Source organism: Schistocerca cancellata, chromosome 2 (genome assembly GCF_023864275.1).
Source record: "Schistocerca cancellata isolate TAMUIC-IGC-003103 chromosome 2, iqSchCanc2.1, whole genome shotgun sequence".
Taxonomy (NCBI): domain Eukaryota; kingdom Metazoa; phylum Arthropoda; class Insecta; order Orthoptera; family Acrididae; genus Schistocerca; species Schistocerca cancellata.
The window spans coordinates 316,023,843-316,050,582 of record NC_064627.1 but is presented as its reverse complement, the minus strand read 5'-3'; the positions used below and the strand labels follow the sequence as shown (position 1 = coordinate 316,050,582).

The 26,740-nt window shown below is 41.7% G+C and overlaps 1 protein-coding gene across 1 annotated transcript in view; it reads right to left on the bottom strand.

Moving 5' to 3' along the window:
- Nucleotides 1–23,762, bottom strand: part of LOC126153649 (protein NDNF) — a 390,376-nt gene extending 366,614 nt beyond the window's left edge. Inside the window, exon 1 of the mRNA XM_049916085.1 lies at nt 23,406–23,762. The gene's annotated coding sequence lies outside the window, so the exon portion shown is untranslated. The remainder of the gene's footprint in view (nt 1–23,405) is intronic.
- Between the last annotated feature and the right edge of the window lie 2,978 nt (nt 23,763–26,740).

Genomic DNA, 26,740 nt, shown 5'->3' with positions numbered 1-26,740 from the left:
CACTTTGCTTACATGTAAGTTTCCTAATCGTACTGAAATCATCGGAGGAGATTTTAATCATTCTACAATCACTTGGCAGAACTACAGTTTCGTTAGTGGTGACAAGACATCCTGTGAAACATTACTAAATGCATTCTCTGAAAACTACTTAGAACGGTCGGTTAGGGACCTTACACACGATGGAAAATATTAGATCTAATGGCAATAAATAGACCTGACGTCCCAGAAGGTGTTCATATAAAAATTGGTATCAGTGAAGTGTAAAGGTCAACTGAAACAGGTAGAAACGTTTAAACCAGACAAAGAAGCAGCAGTGTCATGTATTAAGTCTGAAAGAATAGATGACCATACACTGGATAGACTTGTACCAAGTACAGCAGTTCATTATTGCGAGGAACCCCCCCCCCCCCTTCCTCCCCCCTCCATGGTATACAAGGTTCTTCATGTGTGTAACATGAATTGTGATACACGCTGTATAAGATGCAGTAATGCTGTTGAGAAACAATTTCCTCCGAATTGATACGTCCGCAGCTCGTGGTCTAGTGGCTAGCGTTGCTGCCTATGGATCACAGGGTCCCGGCTTTCATTCCCGGCCGGGGGATTTTCTCTGCCCGGGGACTGGGTGTTTGTATTGCCCTCATCATTTCGTCACAATTCTTGAAAGTGGCTCGACTGGACTGTGTAAGGATTGGGACATTGTAAGGGCTCTGATTCCCGCTCAGTTGAGCGCCCCATAAACCAAACATCATCATAAGCCAAACATCATCCCAATTTCTATCCTCAAACCAGTTTTGTGAACGAAACAAAATTATGATTGTTCTTGAAGAATGAGTTTCGGTAATATTTTGGGTGGCGGAACGGCGTACCCTAGCGGCTAGGATAAGAAATTGACGTTACAGGGGGAGAGGAACATGGAAGACGTGTCGTCCGTCGAGTGGTGTTAGATACAGGAGCATCTGGAACTGATTGTAGTAGGGACTTAACTCGTTGACTCCAACACTCTGTGAGCCAGTAGGGAGCTTGCCACTTGGTGCTATGGGAAGGGTTCGGCTCGTCTCTACAGAAGATAGTAGAAGGGGATTCACAAAAATTTTATATTTTTAAAACGATTTCATGATTTTCCGGAGTGTCCATTACAGTGGACACTGGGCCTTAGTGACATGTAAGTAAGCATTAAAAAGAAAGTGAAAAATGTAGAAGAAAAACTACCGAATTGGTAGTTTACTTATCAAATGCCCGCCCCCGGTAGCTGACCAGTAAGCCCAACAGAATGTCACTCCTAAGGGCCCGGGTTCGATTCACGGCTGGGTCGGAGATTTTCTCCGGTCAGAGGCTGGGTGTTGCGTTGTCCTAATCATCATCATTTCATCCCCATCGACGCGCAAGTCGCCGAAGTGGCGTCAAATCGAAAGACTTGCACCCGGCGAACGGTCTACCCGATGGGAGCCCCTATTCACACGGCTTTTTTACTTGCCAAATCACATTCTTATTTGGCAAATATCACTCGAATCATAGAGTGATTATAAATTTAAAAAATAAATATAGATTGTGACAATTTTATTTCTGCTTATACTCAGAAAAAGATTTGTTCTGTGAGTTCAGACAGAGGAAAACTGAAGAGACTCGGCACTTTATGTTGGTTTTCTTGATGCAGTCAGTGTTCTTACATTTCATGCTCTTGTGAGGGCAATAGTCTTAGCTTTTCAGGAGTTTAATCCTCATCTTCTTTTTCAGAATGTTGTTCCTCTTGGCTACTTAACTAAGGCTCTGCAACTGATAGCTTGTAACCAAGATATTGTAGGATATTCTTATTTGGCTCATCGTTCTGGATTAGGTCAATCCTGTATCGAATCTAGCCATTTGCAGTTCCCAGATCAACGAAGTGACAAATAGTTTTTTCAGTCCGCTTTCTGGTTCTGGTACATATCCTGTAGTAACGTATTATACTGTCAGACATGTCTGTGCCACTCATATTCTTAATGTAGCAACCTGTAGCTCCCGCCATTCTTCGACAATCTTTTACATTGATCCATAAGCTCCTTCCCAGTCTTGGTCGATGCAGTTACGGTTGGCTTTTGTCATAATATTTTACAACAGAAATTAGTTTATCTTCTCACACTGGTCAACAGACTCATGCATTTGATTTGCAAGAATCTTGTCCGCTATCAGATGGATTGCTTTAGGTATTCTTGACTTCATTATTGTTCCTGAAAATGATTGTATTAACATCCTACCAACTTAACTTACAAAAATTAATAATAATCTTACAGATAAGGACATTTAACAAAAACCACAAAGGAAATGTATTGGAAATCAGCTAAGATATCAGCCTCCACCGATGACCAGATACCAGTGCTGTAAAATGTGGCACGAAGTCTCAACGTCCATTTCAGAGGACATTATTATTTTGTAACGCTAATTAAAGAAACATGCAGTACTGCCAGAACTTATTACACAACAAAGCCGTACGGACATCACTTACAGATATTGTCTACAATAGGTATACATTTTCATGAAATAAGTTTCGAAAATACACATTAATGAAAGAGTACTCATCTGCAATGGTAGAACATCATCAACAAAGCTGCTAATTGACGTCAAGTGATCGTAGTGACTGTATTTCCCACCAAAATATTTCCCACCAAAAAGTTGCACCATAGTGTACATAGAAATGGATTAAACGTATTATCAAGGAAAATGCAGAACCTTTGGTAGCAGGAGAGAGAACTCTATGTCCGTTATAATGGTTATTAGGTCCCAGGAGCCTTTCTGCCCTAACAACATCGGCTTTGTGTAGGTGGTGTTGGCCTGAATTAGCAACGGGTCGCGCTATCTGCCAGCGAGTTGGTATAGAAGTACAAACACCTTGAGTTTGCTTTGGGCCCGGCAGCGTTTCTGAATTCGTTACGAGGCCATACGACGATGGACTAACACAAGTAGTTGACTGTAGCAAATTCCACGCTATGTATAAGCTTCTCAACTAATAACAACAGTGTAAGGAAAGGATACACATAAAGTGCAAAATTGTTGGGAGTTGGGCAACAATACCACTCACCGCGACTGGTCGGCACATCTGCCCTCGTAGTTAAACGAGCTGGCCGACTCGAACTGCTGCTGGGCGCATGCTATTGGGATGGATAATACGATAAAGTTTATCAGGCGATTATCATCCGAACTGGAAGCTTCTTAACTCGTGCGTTGCTGCCATGTTCACCGCACACCTCTATGTAACAGACTGCCAAGTTATGGTGTCAATTCAATTACCACGGCATCAGGCATCAGGCCCTGAGTGATCAGGCTATCTGAAAGGTTTGGGCCGGCCGCAGTGGCCGAGCGGTTCTAGGTGCTTCAATCTGGAACCGCGCGACCGCTACGGTCACATGTTCGAATCCTGCCTCGGGCATGGATGAGTGTGATATCCTTAGGTTTGTTAGGTTTAAGTAGTTCTAAGTTCTAGGGGACTGATGACCTCAGATGTTAAGTCCCATAGTGCTCAGAGCCATTTGAACCATTTTTGACTGTTTTGAAGCGACCCGCCACAAAATTCCTCTCCTGTGCCAGTCTCTTCATCTGAGAGTAGCACTTGAGACTTACGTCCTCAATAACTTGCTGGATGTGTCCCAATATCTGTCTACCTCTACAGTTTTTACCCTCTGCATACTTCCTCTAGTATCATAGAAGTTATTCTGTGATGTCTTAGGAAACGTCCTACCAGGTGGTGGTGGTGGTGGTTAGTGTTTAACGTCCCGTCGACAACGAGGTCATTAGAGACGGAGCACAAGCTCGGGCTAGGGAAGGAGTGGGAAGGAAATCGGCCGTACCCTTTCAAAGGAACCATCCCGGCATTTGCCTGAAACGAAAATCACGGAAAACCTAAATCAGGATGGCCGGAGACGGGATTGAACCGTCGTCCTCCCGAATGCGAGTCCAGTGTGCTAACCACTGTGCCACCTCGCTCGGTCGTCCTACCATCTTGTCCCTTCTCTTGTTGTAGTTTTCCACATATTCCTTTCATCGTCGATTCTCCAGAGAACCTCGTCATTGTTTACCTTAGTGGTCCATCTAATTTTCAACATTCTTCGCAACACCCCATTTCAAATGCTTCGATCTTCTTCATTTCCGGTTTTCCCACAGTATATGTTTCCTACCATACACTGGTGTGCTCCAAAAGAACATTTTCAGAAACTTCTTCTTTAAATTAAGGACTATGCTTGATACTTGCAGACTTCTCTTGGTCAGGAATGCCTGTTTGCTTTTTATGTCCTCCTTGCTCCTTCTGTCATAGGTTATTTTGCTGCCTAGGTGACAGAAGTCTTCAGTTTCGTCTATTTAGTTATCTTCAACTATGATGTTAAGGTTCTCGATGTTCTCGTTTCTGCTACTTTACATTACTTTCGTGTTTCTTTGACTTATTGTCACTCCATATTCCCCACTCATTAGACTGTTCATTCCAATCAGCAGATCCTATAATACTTCTTTGCTCTCACTGAGGATATCAACGTCATCAGTAAATCTTATCATTATATCCTTTCACCCCAATTTGAATTTAAATTTTTAATTTTCCATCGTTGCCTCTTTGGCGTATAGATTGAACAGTAGCGGCGAAAGGCTATATACGTGTCTCACACTCCTTTTAATCCGAGCTTGTCGTTTTTTGTCCTCCACTCTTACTATTGTTTCTTGGTTCTTGTACATACTGTCCGTTATCTGTCTTTCTTTGTATCATACCCCTTTTTTTCAGGATTTTGAACATCTTGGACCATTTTATGCTGTAGAACGCTTTTTATAGGTCGAAAAATCCTACGAATGTGTCTTGATTTTTTTTTAGTCTTGCTTTCATTATCATACTCATCGTCAGAACTGCCTCTCTGGTGCCTTTACATTCCCTAAAGCCAAACATCGTCATCTAACAGATCCCCAATTTATTTCAATTCTTCTCTATATTATTCTTGTCAGCAACTCGGATGCACGAGCCGTTAAGCTGATCGTGCGATAATTTTCTCACTCGTGAGCTCTTGTAGTCTTCAGAATTGTGTGGATGATATCTTTGCAAAAGTCAGATGGTTTGTCGCCAAACTCATACATTATACACACCAACGTGAACAGTCGTATCGTGGCAACTTCCCTTAATGATTTTAGAAATTTTCGTGGAATGTTATCAATCCCTTCTCCCTTATTCGATGTTAAGTTTTCCAAAACTCTTTTAAATTCTGATCCTAATACTGGATTCCCTGTCTCTTCCTTATCTACTCCTGTTTCTCGTGTCAATCATCAAACTTTACCCCTCTTCTAATGTTACGAGCCTTGCTTTTAATTTCACCGAAGGCGGTTTTGACTTTTGTATATGCGGAGTCAGTTATTGCGATTTCTTCACATTTCATTGCTTAGCTTCCTATTTATTTCATTCCAAAGTGACTTGTATTTCTGTATTCCCAAGTCTCCCTATACATTTTTGTACATCCTACTTTCGTTGATCACTGGAGTATTTGTTTTGTTACACCAGTTTCTTCACAATTGCCTTTGCTGCATCATACACCTTGTCTAAACCCAAAATTTTGGCTACATACACGGCACAGCTTCAGAAGAGACAAAGCTTCCCGTTATTTTTCATCAGTCTCACACTGAAGAAAGCATTTGTCCTCTGGACCTAAGACTTGCAATACAAGTCGCTGGAGTATCTTGTCAACAGGTCGATAAATAGTGTTTAATGTTTCGGGATAAGAAGTTAAATCACAATAAAAGTCGTCTGCTGTGAGACATATTTCGTGCCCTGCGTTTAAGCGCGCGTAGACGCTTTTATGTCTCATAAGGCCTGTAGTGATCTAAATGGCTGCTGGGATGGTATATCGTTGGGCATGTCTTAGGAAGCCGTCTGAACACTAACGTGACGCAGCAAATAGGAAAGTTTGGTTGTCAGATGCATTCAACGAAGCCTGCGTGGTCAGTAGGTCGTCACTCTCGTCTGGACACGTGGTTCTTCTGCTGTCTGCTGTGAGGACCTGCTAGTCTGTCTAACATCGACACATTGTGATGATGAAATGGGCGCACCCAAACAAATTCGTTCTAGATTAAGTGCATACTTGCACTGCATTTGAATAATTGTAGGTTTCGTCGTTTCACATTATGGAACATTAGTTTTCTTTACATGAGACAGTTCACAGTCGTATTTTAGATGGGTAATGTCAGGTCTTCGTTCAAGTTCACAACTTGGTTGTTTAACGTGGAAATCAATAGTCATTTTTATTCAGTCGTCCGACTGGAATAACGGAGGAATTATGACTAGAGGTTCATATCTGAACAATCTGCGTTTTGTCGATGCTGTTGTGCCCACAAGTGAAGCACCAGTGACTGAAATGGAAATGTGTCTGACACATAGCTCTACAAGATCACAGTAGGTGGACCCCTAAAGTCGTTGACTGGAGGCCATGAGTCCATCCACAAGAGAGGCAATGGAAGACTAGAAAAAGGTGGGTTGATGACGTGAAGCCCATGGCTGAAACACGATGGTACCATATGGCTCAAAATCGAAGACAATGGGAACGTACAGAAGAGTGTTATATCCAGCAGTCGACAGAGATAGACTGAAGGGGGAGAAGAAGTAGAAGTAGTAGCAGTGATGGAAGAAGAAGAAACACCGCTCTTTCACGTTGTTTATATCGTTGCTCTCCAAATCATCAAATAATACTTGGCACATTAACCCTAATGTATGTTTATTTTCTTTGTTATTGAATGCTCATATAGAGATACTTGCTTCGTTGAATAAGATTTATGTATGAAAAAGATTTCTTTTTCAATTTATGAACAATATCTTAAGTGTTCATGTAACTTGAGATTTTTGCAAATTTATTTTTTACTCTCCTTATCTTTATTCAAATGAACTTTTTACGTGTTATGTATCTCTATATGTGTTCACTACAGAATGACGTTATGAAACGTATTACTTTCGCTTTAACCACATTTATAGCTGACAGGGATTGAGCTGCTCTCAGCAGCGAGTGTATTTTTTTTATTTTAAATGAAATTTGCATCTATGCAGGTAAATGTGTGTTGTTGTAGAACAACACATGCTTACCGAGACGAAGACTTCGAGATAAAATTCTACAACCACACCATATCAGATCATTTCTGTTTACCCGTTGTAGGAAACTGAGTGCAAACACACCTATGTAATTCATAGATATAGTGAATAACTCAGTGAGATATGTTCTGAGGATATGGTTTCAGTTGAAGCTCCATTTAATTATTCCGTTGAGCCATGAGAAAGTTCTTGCCATTGCGTAAATTAAAAACCAAGTTAGACAGATTGTGTTTATTCACATAAGGGTCAGATTTCATATTAAAGTTAATGTTTCATGGCATTAATATCTGGAGTCAAAGTCTCTTATGTACTCACATGTTAAAGTATGAAATAGTGTTAGGATTTCAACAGTTAACGACTACAGCTTAAAAATCACCTCTGTTTATCCCGAGGATACCTCTACAACAGTTTTCCGGGAAATAATAAGTAATTTGGAAAATATCAGAACTGGAAGCCTAAGATGTGTAATTCAACGTAAGGGCCCATATTATTATGTCCTGCGAACAGCTTTACATTTATTTAAACTTTAGGCACTGTCCTTCCATGTCTTTCAGTGCCTTACCTTACTTAGTACATACGGAATATTTACTGTTTCTTAAAAGTCCTAAATGTTAGCTTATGCTTGAGTTATGAAATTTAAAAAAAGGAAATATGTTATTTCATAGATGGCATTTAATCAGTTTTACAACATATTTTGAATTAAGCTCACGAACGAAATGTCGTGGAAAACAGAGACCAAAGAGGAGGTTGAGATGTTGTGTGGTATACAGGTTAAGGCATTCAAGTGACATATACTCACGTTTATCGTTAGGCATATCACGCTAAATCAAATATTTCAATAAGAAAAAACGATACATTGGAGCATCTGTATTGAAACCTATGTTTCTGCCTTTCTTTGGTAATGTGTGCTAGCAGCAGCCTTTTGACAAGATGGACCTTATGTCCTACAGTTATAGATTTTGTTAGAGAGTAATATTTATTGAAGACTGCAATAATTCTGGATAAAAATATTTCTTTAGACAGCTATAACACATATTCAGCACTAAAAGTCGTTCAAAACCGCAACGTTTTTGCGTTGTTTCCAAAGTGACCTTGTCTTCCTCCAGCAATGTTACTTATGTAACCAAGCATGAACAACACACACGCCGCATAAACGATTTAGTCTTTCAGAAAATCTAATAATTTGATTGTAACGTTACTGCTCTTTAGAGCGGAAGACTCGGTCTGGAAACAACCTTTGAGGCGATCCTCAGCCGTACTGTGCCAAGCAGAAGGGAGAGAGGGAGGTATGGTATCGAGAGTCATTTCTAGACAGTTTAGTAGATAACAGCACTGCATACGAAATCCAGAGAGGTGTCTTACGACGGGTTACTCTCAACTATTCTCCAAGTTAGCTATTCGTCATATTTACTTACGTGAAATTTATGCATTTCACAAGATCAAAATAAAGTCAAAGATTAAATACAGTTCGCCGTCAACAAGGAGATAGACACGTTAAAATATACAAATTTTCCGGGTGGTTTTCGAAACTGACAGCAACTCTGGAAGAGGTATTTGTGCTTCCAAGAGAACGTCATATACGATGTTGAATAACATTTAGCTAACACAATTTTTGATTAACAGAAATACGTTTTGGAAATTCAGGATTGCACCTCTTGTAGTGTTTTGAAATTATGATAGACATAGACTGCTACCTGAACATATTAGTTAATGGTACAAATGGCTCTGAGCACTATGGGACTTAACATCGGAGGTCATCAGTCCCCTAGAACTTAGAACTACTTAAACCTAACTAACCTAAGGACGTCACACACATCCATACCCGAGGCAGAATTCGAACCAGCGACCGTAGCGGTCGCGCGGTTCCAAACTGAAGCGCCTAGAACCGCTCGGCCACAAAGGCCAGCGAACATATTAGTTGGAAAAACAAACTTGAGTGAAGAATCACCATCAGAACTAATTATCCTATATTTACTATAGAAAATGTCTCTCTCTAGTTGTTCGATCTAGGTAATACTCGATTCCTCAGACCTATCAAAACCAATAGTGATCTGAATGCTATGGCAGATATGTACATTTGGGCCTTTCTTGGGATAGTATACGTGGACGACGTTCGTTTGAGAATTGCTTATAAGCAACCTTTCCTTTTTTTTACAAAAAAATTAATAGATTTTAGCATCGACTTGAGGTAATGAAGTGACTACTCCAGAAAGCGTGTAACTATGTCCTGCGCCTCACTCCAGCAAGAGCAGGAGTGACGGTTTAGGACTTCCGATACGCTCCGAAGAATACTGTAAAGTAAATTAAAAAATTCATTCCATTAATAATATTCTGTAAAAATGAGATAAATATTGTGGCAATGCAAATTTATGGGAAAGAGAAGTCAGCATCACATCTGTCTTTAATGACCCCGACATCGATGAGATGACCGAATCCGTCGTTTCGCTTCAAAATTGCGTGTGGCATGAACCTAAATCCATTAGACATTACGTAGACAGGTTCCAAACAAAAATCCCTGCAGAAACGAGTAGATACTCGCATTAAAAGAAGTTCACCGTAGCAGTAGTAAAAAGCAAGTTCAATTAACAAAATGTTACTGACGAATGGAAGATTTCCAACGACGAACCTGTTGGACCGCTCATCAAAGCAGCATAAAGCGATAAACAAGGAGCATGCATGTCTTTACGCTAGCTTGGGCGTTAATTAGCTCAACCAACGGGCAATTCCAGTGTATGTAATGAGACATAATTTCGAATTGTTATCTCTTGATCAAGGTGTTCTGACTATTGTAGAAGGTTCAATACAGCGTCAGAATGACATGTTAAGCACATGGAACGAATAAATTCATTCCGGTTATTTTAATCCTTTACATGTCAATGTTGCTCTTAAGCAAAGTTAAAAAAGCACACTGTTTTCTGTAGAATGTTTAAAGTTTAGTCCTTATATAGGCAATGGTACTTGCAGGAAACGTAAAAGGTCTCACATACAGCGATATTCTGTTGCCTCTGGTGAAAAGATTCTGTGTAGTGTAGATCATTAGCAGACACCGTTATCCGGACTTGCGAGTGTCAGTTCTGAAAAGTGCTTACAATCGGAAAGCGGATGTCTTGAACTAGAATTATTACATAAATTTGTTATTCGTACCTGGGAAATTCGAAATGAACTGATCTTTTCTGGGAGGAGGATGCTGGCTTTGACTATCGGATGGACATGTCCAGAACAAGAAAGGGACCGGTAGCTGGAATGATACTGAAAGGTAAGACAGCTTTGGTCACTGACCAAAGTATGGAGCAAAAGCGAAGATTTAGGCTTTACCCTCACAAGTATTTGATTGTAAAAAGGAAAAAAAAATGTGGATTTTTCTGCGCTTTGTACCGAAAAGGAACTGTTTCATAACATTTCAAATGAAATATTGTAAGATGCAATCATTTTTTTTCAGCCACAAGAACAACAGATCAGTATTTACATTGTAGAGCATGTACCTTTTATGGGCAACGGTACTTACAGGCAACATGTTGCATTTCGAAAAAAAAATGTTTGTAAAATTATTCACACGACCATATACATCTAACTTACGTAACTATATATATTTTCTTCAGAATAGTTCTATGTGTGCCAAATAAAGAGTTAATGTAACATAGGTCTTGCACAGTATTGCGTAAGTCAAAAGAAATTCTCTCCAGTTTTTCGATCTTTGATTCCACTATTTGTTCATTTGGAAACACAAGTACTATAAAAAAAAATCAGTCAACCTGGTTTGGAACCGGATATTAGCTCAGCTGCTTCTCATCTGACCAAAAATACACATGACACGATGACGCCTTTGTTACCGTCACGCCCTTGTTGTAAAAGTAGTGGAGTATGTTGGGCAAGTATCCATGACCAGCGTTTTTGGAAGTCTATTTCTAGCGAATGTTGGCGATACCAGAGCTAAATTATGAATCACAGTTTTCTGTGAGCCCGGGCTATCAGCCAAAATTAAACAACTTCTTGGTGCTACTGAAGTGTTTTATACTGTGAAATGTTTCTACATCGGTGCCAAATATTTAGCCTGCTTGAATCTTTGCTTGCAACAAACTGTAACAATGTTTTCACAGTTTGTTAAAGAGTTCCCGTGTGATCTTGTCCTCACAATCAACGTTCATCGCGACGAAAATGGAGTCTGGCAACGTTCCTTGGCATAATCATATTTGGGTGTTGACTGGTATTCAAGTGAAATATAGAAGTGAAACACAGACCGTAAGATTTCATATTTTATTTCGCTCTGGTGTTATCTCTTTCTTGTAGTAGAACATTTGCTATGTGATGGAGGTTAATACGTCAGTGGGCTAGTTATTGTGCACACAACGAGGACTATATTTTTCACATAGAAGAGGATCAGTTATATAACTCACTGTCAGTAAATTTTAAACGAAAACTTCCCTCCTCCGTGATACCTTAGTGATGGGAAAATGCTGTTTCGTTTTGTATCAGCGATGACTTCATGAAATATCTTCAATAGTCCGTTACATCACTTGCCTACTTACTCCATTTTTGCCTCCAAAAAGCTGTCCCATTAACTTTCGCAAAGGATTTCTACATACTTCTTGCGTTGCTACTATTTCTAGTCCTTCGTTTTACAAGCATAGATAATTTTTAACATACTTCTGTGGAAAAAATGTAAATGTAACGAGCTTCTCCAGTACCACTGGTACAAAACACTTATGTCCGAATGTGTAATATACTGGTATACTGTTACTGGATAATATACTCAGCTGCTTTATGTGTGGTATTAAAGTCACGTTATCGATTTCGAAAGTATAGAATCTCCAACTCAAACGAAACACTGCAGTAGGTAAGGTGATCTAAAACAATTTACATCGCCAATCACTACTACCACTATAAGCATCAAACATCCCCATATGAAGCTTAAACACGCAGTTACTGCCATTATTATGCTTACAGTAGCAGTCATTCTGTTCTATGTACTTAAACTTTTTCGGACTGCCACAAGCACGTCTGAAGATGTATAGTTCAGAAATCGATCGCCTGCCGGTGTGGCCGTGCGATTCTAGGCGCTTCAGTCTGGAACCGCGTGTCCGCTACGGTCGCAGGTTCGAATCCAGCCTCGGGCATGGATGTGTGCGATGTCCTTAGGTTAGTTAGGTTTAAGTAGTTCTAAGTTCTAGGGGAATGATGACCACAGATGTTAAGTCCCATAGTGCTCAGAGCCATTTGAGCCATTAGAAATCGATCGTGCGATCGAAACGAACATTCAAAGAACAGCATATTAATTAAATACAGCTGAATGCCTATAAGGTTCCATACATGGAAATGAGCGTCACTAAAATTCGTGTTTTGTTTTGGTAAACCTTTTTCATCAAACAAAGCTCTCTTCATTTGCATTAACGTGCCGTTGACGTCGACTTTCACTCGGTGTTTTGTGTAATCTTTGTACTAGGGACAAATTTATTTCATGAAGTGCATTTGCAGTTGCGAGTATGGGCAACCGTCAGCTGTATAGTAGAATGACGACAGTGAAAATTTGTAGCGGACCAGGGCTCTAACTCGGATTTCCCCGCCGCATGGTCTAAGGCGCCTTACCACGGTTTGCGCTGCTCCCCCCGTCTGAGGTCCGAGTCCTCCTTCCGGCATGGGTGTGTGTGTTGTCCTTGCCGTAAGTTAGTTTAAAAAAAATGGTTCAAATGGCTCTGAGCACTATGGGACTCAACTGCTGTGGTCATAAGTCCCCTAGAACTTAGAACTACTTAAACCTAACTAACCTAAGGACATCACACACATCCATGCCCGAGGCAGGATTCGAACCTGCGACCGTAGCGGTCGTGCGGTTCAAGACTGTAGCGCCTTTAACCGCACGGCCACTTCGGCCGGCAAAAGTTAGTTTAAGTTAGATTAAGTAGTCTGTAAGACTAGGGACCGGTGACCTCAGCAGTTTGGTCCCATAGGAACTTACCACAAATTTCCAATTCGGATTTCCCGCTTATCGTGAGCAGTAGCCTTACCATCAGGCTATCCAAGCACGCTGCACAGCGGGCGTCGGCGGATAAATATGATGGTGCAGTGCCTGTGTTGTTCAGAAGTGCGATACAGTATTCCTTCGGTCATGCAAGCTTGCTTATCTGAAGGAACATTGCATCGCACTTTGAAAAACACAGGCACTGCACGATCATATCGTAAAATTCTTTCAGTTTCTCTAATTTTAATGTTTTCTGTATCCTTTTTTTTTATTGTTAAGCCAAAAGCTATCCTAGTTCTTCGGCCATTTATCTACCTTTTTAAGTCCTTCTCACTTTCCATCAGAGAGGTCATATCGTCCTGAAATTTTACCAGTCTCTCCCGTTCCCTGTACTCTTTGATCTCCTTCTTAAGGAATTAGGATGACAAGCTAGTTTCTTTTTGGATCAGTGTGTGTAGAGAAGTGGTAGGCTCGTACCAGGGCATGCGAGGCATTAGGAGAGTGGACAAATGGTTAGTGGACAAGGTGGGGGCACCGTTGTGAACGGTCACGCGGGGGAGGTGGCGAAGGCGCAGTCCAACAGCTGAAGTCCTACGCACAGACGTGTATCTCGTATAACTTACAATCGAAAACAACTAATACTGTAAACCACCTTATTAACAGGTTATGTCATTGCAATCAATAATTCGACAAATATGGACGTTCGGCGTGAGTAGTTTTTTACTATAGTACCGAAAAAGAATAGTAAGTAAAGGATCAAACGGAGCAAAGCACGTAAGATCACACACTGTCAGAAGGAAATATGGGAAAACAAAAAATGTGGTGAAAATTAACAGTACGTTACTAACAATGCAAAATTAAAGAACATATGTCTTTTATTTCAGTCCCCCGACGACCTGCTCATATGTATTATCTAAATACCCACTTCGTCTCCTTCATCTTTTCTTAAGCAGTGAAGTCTCGGGAAAGAATCGTAGCTATATCTTTTCCCTCCTTCTTAATGTCCTTTATTACGCGACTGGGATAGCTATCGGTTCCTTCAACACTCTCAAGCTTACTTAGTATTGGGGTTTATGCTTCCTCGTTTGGCTCTCCAACATAAGTTTAATTGCACTGCGTATAGTCACAGGTGCTTCATTATGAAGAAGTTTTACTGCACCTCTGGTTCACAAAGACTGCGGTGCCGTTCTGTAAGGCAGATAATAACGAGAACTCCCGAAGAGCGGTAGGCAGGCGACAGTAAACTAAGGGTCGTCTCCCTCCCTCTCTCCCAGCCTTTCAGAACAAAGCGATGGACTCGCCTAACATTGAGGACAAGACTGCTTTTCGATATGTGGGTACAGTTATTCTGCACGAGCTTTACAGTATTTACTATTAAACGTCATAAAACTGACAAGAAAATAATTTCTCTACCGTTCCTGCGAAACGCTCAAAACTGTGATCTGACACTGGGTCATTCCTTTCGCACCTTCAAAGCAAGCCCTCCGCATTATACGGCACATATACATTTCACTCGACGTCGTTCTGTTTGAAGTGAGATTTCGACGAAGCGGCTACAGTCGGGCAACAGCTGTCAGTCACGTTAAGAAGATTCGAAACAATGTTCCGAGAACTCCGGAAAGTGTTGACGGCACGATCTCGCGGAACGGTATCCATTGTGTACCCGCCAGCGATTTCAAGACTGATGATTTCTCTTGCTTCTTTTGTGGCAACAAGATGTCTACTTTCGGCAAGTCCTGTTGTAGAACATTTTGCGCCCTATTCAAAATTTTCATAAAGAAACTGAACTTCGCGATCAGGCTCTAAAGACCATGTAGTTGTCGGGTCATCCTCCGCGGATGCGGTATGGAGTGGTATGGGTTCAGAACATCGCTCTCCCAGCAGTTGTAGACTTTTCAGAACTTGTAGGCGCTACTTCCAATGCAAGCAGCTCCTCAGTTGGCATCACCAGGCTGAGTACACACCGTTCCAGTCGTCATACCATGGAAAAATCCGTGGCTGTACTTAGAATTGACGTGCGGGTCCTCCGCATGAGAATCAGTCGGGCTGACCACTCGGCTACCGAGGTGGATAAGGTGTTTTTTTTTTAACAGCCTTTTGATTTATTGATGTGGAACGCCATCCTTACTTGTGCCAATATTTTCATGTAAAAGTAGCAACTGCAACCTAGGTAGTCGGTAATTTGCTGGATGTATCCCAAACTCTGTTTTTCTCTTCAGTTTCTACTGTCTACAACACCCTCTAGTACCATGGAAGTTATTCCTTTATGTCTTAAGAGATATCTTTTTATCCAGTCCCTTCGTCCTGTCAGTGTCTTCCATATATTCCTTTACTAGCCGGTTCTATGAAGAACCTCCTCACTCCTTTCCTTATCTCTCCACCTGATTTTCAACATGCTTTTGTAGAACCACATATCAAATATTTTGGTTCTCTACTTTTCTGATTTTCTCACAGTCCATGTTTGACTATCATACAGTTATGTGCTCTAATTCTCAGAAATTTCTTCCTCAAATTAAGATCTATGGTTGATGATGGTGGACTTCTGTTAGTCAGGAAATCCCGTTTTGCCAGTACTGGTCTGGTTTTACGTCCTTTTTGCTCCGTCTGTCATGGGTTAATTTGCTGCCTGGCTAGCAGAATTCCGTAACTTCATCTACTCCGTGATTACAAAAAAAAAAAAAAAAAAATCTTTCTTGCTGATCTCATTTCTGCTACTTCTCATTTCTTTCGTTTTTTTTTTTATTTATTCTCAAAGCACATTCTATAGTCACTACACTGTTCATTCCATTCAGCATATCCTGTACTGCTTCTTCAATTTCACTGAGGATAGCAATGTCACCAACGCATCTTATCATTGATATCTTTTCAACTTGAACTTTAGTTCCACACTTGAATCTTTCTTTTATTTCCGTAATTGCCTCTTCAATGAATAGATGGAACAATAGTGGTGGAAGACTACATCTCTGCCTTATACCCTTTGTAATTCTAGCACTTCGTTCATGGTCTTCCGCTCTTATTACTCACTCTTGATTCTCGTACATGTATCATGTTACCCGTATTTCCCTACAGCTTACTCCAGTTTTACCAGAATTTCTAACAATTTGCACAATTTTACTTTGCCGAACGCTTTATCCAGGTCTTCTGTCTTCCTTCCACTGTCAACCGCAATGTCAGAACAGCTTCTCTGAATCTAAGTGACAAGCAGCTCGATGAGACCACCTTAAAAGTACTTAGCAAGGGCCTCAATTTCGCAGTGACCCCTAGAAACGTGCCTGTCACAGCCTTCATCAGTGCAGTTGAGCAAGTGGCCAACACGCTGCCTTCTAGTGTGGCCGAAGAGATCCGAAGAGAGACCTGCAGGGCGCTCACCAAGACCAAGCCACCCAAATCCAACATTTCAGGTGATGAAAGGGTGGCACTGAGGCGTCTCCGGGAGGATGACAGCATTGTGGTGTTGCCCACAGACAAGGGGAACTCCACAGTCATCCTAAAGAAAACGGAATATGACAGAACGGTGCAACAACTTCTGGAGGATCCTGCATACAGGTCAATAGCAAGCGACCCTACAGAGAAAGTGGACAAAACGACCAGGGCTCTGTTGAAGGAGACGGGCCTGCCTGAACAAGTCATCAAGAAGCTGCGTCCCAAAGCGCCAGCACCACCTAGACTTTATGGACTCCCCAAGATTCATAAGGATGGGGTTCCACTGCGACCTACTGTCAGCAATATTGGCGCTGCAACTTACCCTACTGCGAAATACCTGAAGATGATGTTGACACCACATGTGGGTAAATGTGCACATCACATCCGGAACTCAGAGGATTTCCTGCAACGACTGGTCCAGCAACACATCACAGACACAGACATCATGGTTAGTGTCGATGTGGTGTCGCTCTTCACACGGGTACCACTGAAGGAGTCACTTGAGCTTATTGGAGAGAAGTTCGATGGGGCTCTCCTTGATCTATTCAGGCATGTACTCACCTCGACGTACTTCCTATATGGGGGTCAATTTTACGAACAAACAGAAGGGGTGGCTATGGGCAGCCCTCTATCACCAGTGGTGGCCAACCTATTTATGAAAAGGTTTGAAGAGGAGGCACTCTCTTCAGCCACATATCAGCCCAAGTGCTTTTTTCGGTATGTGGATGATACCTTTGTCATCTGGCCCCATGGTAGAGAGAAGTTAGATGAGTTCCTGCTACATCTGAACTCTTGCCATCCGAACATTCAGTTCAAAATGGAAATGGAGAAGGATGGACTACTTCCGTTCTTGGATGTTCTGGTGAAGAGAAAGGCAGATGGCACATTTGGACACAGTGTGTACTGCAAACCTACGCACACTGACTTATACCTACAAGCCAGCAGTTGCCACCATCCGGCACAGAAGAATGGAGTGCTCAAAACACTGGTCCACAGAGCACAAACTCTGTCAGATCCTGATAGTTTGGCCACTTACAATCAGCGTTCAGCAGGAATGGGTACTCCTCTAGAGATATCCAGAAGGCACTTCAACCTGCTAACCGGCCAAAGGAACAGGAAGAAGAACCAGAAGAGGCAAATAAGATGGCATACTTGCCATATGCCGGACCTATCTCTGCCAAGATCAGCAGGATTCTCCAGAAATATGACATCAAGAGCATATTTTGCCCACCCACCAAAATTGGGGCTATGCTGGGGAATGCAAAAGATGACCTGGGGCTACGCAAGCCAGGTATTTACAACATACCATGCCAGTGTGGGATGTCATACATTGGCCAGACCACCAGAACTGCGAACATCAGGTGTAAAGAACACCAGAGACATACCAGACTCAGGCAGGCTACTAAATCAGCCATAGCAGAGCATTGTCTGGAACTTGGTCATTCAATGGATTACAATGACACCAAGATTGTGACACAGACCTCAAGATTTTGGGACAGTATCATTAAAGAAGCCATTGAGATTAAGGTCACAGACAATAAAATCAACCGTGACTCGGGATACCAAATCAGCACTGCCTGTAATACAGCGCTTGAGCTTGTGAAAACTCAACGCAGGACACTCCGGGATTCTACAAGAAATAGAAGTGGAGACCGAGAGAACAGCCGTGAGACAAGGTGTCTGACATTGGAGACCAGATCTGACACATCCCAGATCATTAACTCGACTTCAGAAGACGGCCAGGCCGGGCGCGGACGGCGGAGGGAACACCAGCGACCAGAGAGGGACAATGTAGCCGCGTCTGGCGGGCGCGGACCTCAGACGGAACACACGACGCGGCGCGGACCTATTAGGGAGAGCCCAGCACGAAACAGAAGTGGAAATCATAGTAACAGTCAGGAGATAGAGTACCCAACATCTCAGACCGGGTCTGACACACTTCAGATGATAACCACATCCGTTGAGGACGGCGAGAACGGGCGCCGACAGCAATCGGAACATCTGCGACTGGAGGGGTCCGTTGAAGTAGAGTCTGGCGGGCGCGGACCACAGATGGAACACTCGACCCGGCGCAGACCGATTAGGGAACGCCAGCTCCTCCCAGGCATAAATACTGGACTCGATCGACCCAAGGACCAGTCTGAGGTAGCACCTGAATATCGTGCGAGAACGACGCGAACGTCCGGCTGGATTCCCGAATATCCAAGATGTCAACAGATCGCCGGGAAAGCATGAAGAATTACAGTTTCTCTGAAGTCAGACTGATAGTGACAAAGATTCATCATAGTATTATGGATAAAATAGAAGAAAGGCAGCTAGGCTGGTTTGTACATGTGGAAAAAATGTATGAAGACAGATGGCCCAAGACACTAATATCGTGGCAACTTCCTAGAAGGAGAAGAAGAGGAAGACGACGGGAACTGTGGCTAAGTGGTATCCAAGAAGCGATGGAGGGAAGAAGAATGGCGAGATCGGGGCATTTAGCGACAGAGATGCGGGATGCGGCGATAGCTGTAGGACTCCCGCAACAAGGAAACGCATCTGAAAGTAATACTTTTGGCAGAATATAATTTCTATTTTAAGGAAGGAAGGTAGGAAGGAAGTTTAGAGTTTAGCCTCCCGTCGACTGCGCGGTCACAACACACGGAACAAAAGCTGGGATTACCAAAGGACGAGGAAGGAAATCGGCCGTTCCCTTTACGTTTCCAGCATTTGCGTGGAGCGATGTAGGGAAATCACGGGAAACCTAAATGTTGGTGGCCGGAAGGGGAATTGAATTGTCGTCCTCCCGAATGCGAGTCCAGTGTCCTATCCACTGCGCCACCTAAATCGGTCTGCTGCATCCGGTAATGCGTGCGAAGAAATTTGTTTGACATCATTCTGGACTAAGTGCAGTTAATATGTATTTACGTTTACGGTCTCTAGTCAGTTATACAACGAAACCGTTGACGAATGATCACAGATTTGGCTCCGGAAGTCGAAACCTGGAATTTTTTAAATACGTTATCGCATTATGTTAGCATCTGTTTTCAGTTCCTTGTTACCTGATTTTTTTCAGCTTCTGTGCTGCACCCTCTCGAAATTTTCCCCTCGCTCCGTGGGTAAAGTTGCCAATACTGATACGGAGTACTGTATGCCATGTACTGTACAGTTTGTTACGTCGTTTACACGGTGAATCACCAAAAACTCGCACAGCACATATTGCGGAAACTGAAAGAGCTGTTGAAGGTGCTTTTCACAGAATGGATTGGTAGTCAGGGGCTCGTATTGTCAGCCAATCAACAGATTGTAATAACATGTAGAAATTGTACTTATTATGCTAACATACTCTTTTTTAAATAGAACCATACCTATTAATAACTAACTGACAGTAGGGCAAATTAGAATATCAGTGACATCTGTTGCAGGATTTTCGTGCGAAAACGAGATATCATATTTTGAAAAGTTCCCTCACAAACACTTTTATAATACCTGCGGTAGCACACACCACAGAACAACACAACTGCATACACTAGTTATGTGGATTCTGATCAGTAACGAGACAATCGACCATCACAGATGGTGTTCAAAGTGACCACCGGCAGCAGCAATACACGCTTTCAGTCTGGTATGGAACGACTACAGCACACGTGCTAACTTTTCAGCCGAGATGTCCTAGGAGACTTTGAGTTATACGTCGTTGCGTACCGTGTGGTTGGTATGTTCTTGTAGACAGCATCTCTAAGCTTTTCCCACAGAAAAAAGTCTACAGGCGTCAAATCCAGGGAAAGGGTCAGCCAAGGTACAGGTCCTATCATGTTAGTAACACAGTTTCCTCCTAGTCTGTAGAGAAACGTCTTATAGCATCCGAGCGTGATGTTCTGCTAGGAAACTGCGTTACTTGTACACCTTCAGTGATCTGTCTATGACAAACGGGCTTATCAGCTGATGGTTCAGTAGCCCACACCACACGATTACCCTCCGTGGACGCTGACGTTCCACCTGACGATGCCAATGGTGACTGTCAACAGACCAGCAGTGCATGTTTCGGCGGTTTACCTGGCCATGATTGTTCGACGTGGCTTTATCGTGGCTTTATCGTGCCAACAGAAATTTCACTTTCTCCGACTAATGACGAAAACGTTGCTGCTCCCCAGTTAAGATCTGAATAATACTTTCGTGATTACAACCGCATTATAGAACGATGATACAATTACATTAAACATTTTCGTCGCAGTTGTCGTCTGCAGCGTTTGGTGTACGCAGATACGTCCTTTGTAAGAGCGTGCAGCATTCTAGTGCACGAAAGTAAATCGTTAGCGAATAAGTTAATTGCCCATCGTGCTTGCACGTCGCTGGTAGAGGCCACATTCTCCGCAAACATCTATGATACTAATGCGACGGTCTTACCATTCTCGATGGTACATTCAGTTTCATATCGATATATCGACCTGTTGAACGTTAACTCGACACAATGACAAAAATTGTAATAAGCGTCACGTTTCGAACATATGACACAAAAATTCATAACAACGAATGAAAATATAGACACTCTTCGTATCGAACAGTGACTGAAAGCATAGTACTACTTTTTTAAAAGGACATGTTAGTTACGTGCGGAAAACAGCTTGAAAATACTTTTGGCTGTAAGGATTGGATGAGCCACAGGTACTGTATGCGGATGGAGTAGTTTCTAACGCTCGTCTGGCCACAACGGTCTAATTTTTACGTGATTTTCCTCAATTACTTCACGTGAATGGCGGGATGTTTCCTTTAAAAGGGCGCAGTAGAGTCCTTCTCTAATCTTTTCAGTGAGACAGTCTAGAATGATCTAGATTTTCGTGGGACCCTGTTTCTTTTAAGAGAACAGGAGAGAAGAGGTAGTATGGAAAAGTATCTCATCATCTTCGTATCTTTTCGCTGCCCATCCTTTTTTTCGTTGAACTCCTCTCGCATTACTCCACTGCATCTCAGGACAGCAACACTTCATCTTCAATGTATTGCCGAACGGACGCCCAAATGATTTTGCAATATTCTACTTGACGGGAAAAGTTAAGAACCACTTCTCCTCTGGTATCTACCACACACAAAACAGCTATCGAGAAGATAAGTGTCCATCAAAATAACGCCGCAGTAGGTACCGAGCAAATCTTATTGCTTACAGCATACTGAATAAAAAAGTCCCTTGGAAACATTTTCAGACATGCAAATGACAAATAATTATGAAGTTATAATTTTTTAAACATAAATAATTGTTGGAATTGCTCTTTTCGCACATCTAAGCCAAACATACAGACGTACCCTCTATGAATATAACTGTTCCATTTTATGTGTATGACGCAAGGACAGACAAGACAGTTACTGTAATCGAGATGTGAGCTAGACGATTTCTCGACGCCTCACTTTCATGTAAAGATAATGGGTACATTGTAAATTTTCTTCTTATCTTGAATATTCTTAATTTTTAATGTTAAATTTACATTTTACCTTCTCTGTGTCTTTAGTTCTGATAAAATTTTAATATTAATCTTATGTTTCATCCTCGCAGTATTTTTCGATTTCGTCAGTTAAGGCCAGAAGATGGCGTATTGAGTCACCGAAACTGGTTGCAGTGCAATGAAATAAGATTTAAACGACCGTTGCATGTGTTTCATTTTATTACGTTAAGGAGAAAGGTCAAGCAGACTCTGGTATAGATATCGCTACTATCTCCTCTCTGCCCCATTCATATACCTAATTCAAACATAAAAGTGATATTCTTTAAATATAAATTATTCTTTGTAGTGGCAGAACCGAAATATATTTTCCGTGCCATCGAAACGGAAGTAATAGCCTTAAGCGGTCCACTTACAGAGCGTGACATGTGAGTTCGGTAAACACGCTGTAGGCGGTCGCTTCCGATACGGAGCACACACAAAAGCGTTCTTCAGTGTTCACCGATGTTTAGAAAACAGCGCTTCTAATATAGCGATTGTCAGTATGATAAGACACTGGATCTTGCATGATAAGACAGTGGAAATCAAAGCTTACGGAATGGGAGTACATTTGATAAGACAAAGATATTAAGGGGGAAAGACACACACCAAGATATCCAAATTATCAGATTAACAAAATATTTTTCTGCAATGAGCCATTAGCATTCGGTGTCAAATTGCCAATGACTCCACAGACCAAAAAGTTTGCTTCTCGCCGTCTCCTGTTTATAAACGTAACAACAGCTTCAACATTCGTTTTCTTTTTACTGAAGTTAATTGTTTGAGGGGAAGCATTAAATACTTTGCTTGTTTTACTAAACGTAGATAATTATGAACTAACACTTTTTACTTTCCTAATTATCAAGAAAGCAGGTTTATTATTGGAAGTTCGATGTAATAACGTTGCTGGACAAATACAACGTATGCAACCATTTGAAACTGTTTAGATGTGAGGCAAAGTAGAGGAAACAATTTCCAGAAAAATGGTCGTGCATGAAATGTTTAAAATAAATAAATAAATAAACAGTTCATACACAACGCTTTCTGGGGAATGCCAAGAGGGATAGTAACCAAAATACTGATTCCTTTTACAATGTAACACGCAGAGAACCACCGAAACTTTTTATGGAAACACTCATAGATTACTTTGGGGAACGACCCACAATATCGTGGACAGGCACACACACTGATAACAGATGGGTGTGTACGACTCTACGTAATGGCTCTACTGCATTGCTGGATTATTTTTCTTCCTGGTTTGAAAGCATGAAAAAAATTTCTACTGGCTTTTTGAAACACCCAAACTACGAGGTGACATCTCCGCAAACATTAGAGAAAATCGCATACGATTATTAAAGATTCGCTCAAGGGATCTGAAGAAACTAAATCCTATAATTTGATCTATGTAGCATTATAGTGGATTAACGGTGACATAAAGGACTTTTTTGCACTACAAAAAGCATAATTGTCGAGTTTGAGACCACCAACTACTTACCTGTCTATGCAATCGTCGAAGCAGGGTTGCACGAAGGGTTGCAGGTCAACAGGCGCTCCTAAACCTCACGCTCTGAAAACATTTCGCGAAGAAAACCGACGCGGCTGCTCAGGCACTACTGACACGCTGTGAGTCCCTTAAGGCTAATAGTGTCCTCGGCTGTTCGACTGGATAACTGATAAAGCAAAACACGATCTGAAGAGTAGGAGTACAGCGCGTCGTCGACGTCGTCGTTGTCGTCGTCGTCGTCGGTGGCGGCGTCGTCGTCCGTAGCGCGGAGGTCCCGTCGGCCGGCTGAGCTGCGTGGTCAGACTGGAGGTGGCCTTGCGCCGGTATTGTGCATGTTTGGCGCGGCTGGAGTCGAAGCGAGAACTGCGGGCGCCATGCGTCCCTCCACGCTTGTTATAGCGCAAGTCGCGCATGCGCCGTGCAGTCCGCGTCACGTCTGCGGGCGCGGCGAGGAGTGGGGTAGCCGGGTTGCGCGCTCCTCAGATGACTTCATTGAGAAAACCTGCCTCGCGCGGTCGGCCACGCCAGCGGGTCGCGGTATACCACGGCACGCCAGACGGGCTGCAGCCACGGCCGTAGCAGCCGTCCGGGCGCCTGGGCGCGCGAGTTGCGTTACACGTCTGTGTTTCGCTGGCACCGCGGCAGACGTGTGAACCAATGGTGTGATTAAAAATAACAAGTTTCTTTGTGTGGCCGTTTATCGCAAACAGGTATATAATTACTCGTTTCGTAAATTCGGAATTCCTTTTTCCTTGGTGCAATATAGTACTCATATGTTCAGGACGCGTTTCACCTTTTATTTGAAGAGCACCTTCAGTGGATTTATTTGTTGCTTGTAGTACTTGCTACTGCTACAATAAAGTTCACAAAGTTCGCAAGGTGCATGCGTGGTAGGAGAGGGAAAAACAGAGCGGTTAAAACCGATAGCGTTATTTTAGTTCTGAATAACATGTATTTTTCCACTTTTGTTTGATTTCGGTTGTAACAGGAATCTTTATTTTTTTGCTAATAACCGAGTAAAAAAACCGAAATATCAATTTGCTATAGCATCAGTGCAAAAATTTTAAATGGAGGATTTTTCTAAACAAGTAATTTTTATTTGTAAAATTTGCATTGCTTAAAATATTGCATTATTATAGGACATGGGAAAAGCAGTCAGTGCCATTTTGACAACAACACCGACAGAAACGATGAAAGAACACCTGGCGTAAGACTTGCCGCAGCGCTGTTGAGACAATAATGTACCTGTTGTAGTGAGGAATGGAGAATTAGATGGTAAAAGTGTAAATGCAGTGTGCAAGACTTGCCCCATCAGGTCTGCATGGTAATTTCTCACTGTCGTCGTCAGACAGCAGGCATCACCCCTAGCCCGGAAGTATTTTACGAAATGCGACGTAAATGAAGTGCAACACTCCATTTGCCTTGAAAGATTAAAAACGCGACAAGCCACAACAAACTTGTGACATAACATAAGGAGAAAAGAACTTAAAAGTTAACCGTTCATTCATGGTTACAATAAAAATCGAAAGCAACTGATCTCCTGCTTGTTTCTACATAACGTACCTCTGCTTGTACGCCTTGAAAACGGACAAATTTACACGAAAAGTAATTCCTCACCTTCAGTTTGCAACCTTTAGTACTTTTCAAGAAAAGGAGCGAACTGTGGATAGACTAAGTTTCCTTTTATTTACTTGTTTGATTTAATGGTTTGATTCTATGTATCTCAAAAGTTAGGGAGTCAAAATTTTTGAATTTGTCTTCCATTCCTATGTTTATTACAGGAAATAATACAAAAAACCAGAAATCAGTTATTTGAGAAACAGGTTATTTTTAGCAGTTTTAACAGTCCCGTTAAATTGGCGTTGAAATAAATCGATATAACCGACAACAGATTGTTTCAGCGATAACCAGCATCCCTGTTCCGAAATTCTTGTCAGAACAATAGTGAAATGTTTCACATTACTGAGATTGCAAAAACAATGTATGAAAACTATACAAAAAATTAAATATCTCGAAGTGAATATGTGCCGATTTTTCATAACACTAGTGGAAGTACGTCCAGAGAGAGGAAATGTAAATTTTGGAAAGGCACAGGACTAACTAATAAATTCACTGAAGATCCGTTTCACATAAACGGCGAAACAGTTCTGGCACGCACATAAGTATTATACTACCACAAGAAAAATTATTTTGAAGTTATGAAACGAATAATGATTAAAATTAATTGACAACTATTGTTTAAGGTCCGAAGTTGCGACATTGTCGTGACAAGCGCTTTCTGCAGATAGCTATATCAGCGCTCGCAACAATAGAACGTCACTTTGAAATCTGCACTTCCCTACATAAAAAAATCAGGCACGAAGTTCTGAAATTCCAACGGAATATACATCCCTGTAGCGACTATAATAAGGTCCTAAATCACTTGTTAAATTAAACTAGTACTAAAGTTACATTTTATTAATTATGTCTTGTCATGGAAAGCTGTTGAACTGACGATATTCCTTTTTACTTGATTGCCAAAATACGTTGCTCCGGGACGATACTTCTGTTCGCAATGTACTGCTTTTGCTATGTATCGCCTTGAAAACAACGTATTTCTTTGCTCCTTTTCAGTTTTAATGAGGATCAAAATTATGTTTTCCTTCTTGTAAGATACAAAATTTTCGCGTCGTGAAAAGTCTCCTGCTTGAGAATCGATAGGAACAATGTTTTGTGGAGCGGAAGAGGCAATACTGTGGGAGCCGACAGTATATGTCTCCCATTGGTGCACTGATGACGGAAGCAATTAAACCAGCTACCTGTCAAACACCAAGGAATTAAATCGTAATGATAAGAGAAGTGCACCGAAGCACTCAGTCGCAGTGTAACGGGCGAGACAGTTCAAACCGTCCTACAGACGGGTCGCTCCTACATAAGGTATTTGTGATTGGTAGGTCGATTTTAATTTGAGTTAATTAGTAATCTCGACAAAAAAGCCACTTTTTCCATTGGAGATTGTCGCTCAATGAATTTCACTTTCATCTCCAAGTTTATTGAAGGTTCAGGTCATAAATCGTTCCTTAGCGGCTGCTCTCCATGATATTTACATTAGTTTCTTTATCAGTGATTGCCTGCAGAATTCACTGTTCCTTTGATATACAAATATTTCCACCTGGAAAATACAATTAGAAGTACGATAAATTTTATATTTTTGCAAACGTGCTCATTGATTTTAAAGATTACACATGGAACACTGATTAAAATGTTTTCGTGCATTATTACTTCTTTTTCACGTGGACGTTCATCCGGTCATTGTACACATTGTGAAATATAAACTTACCGGGGAA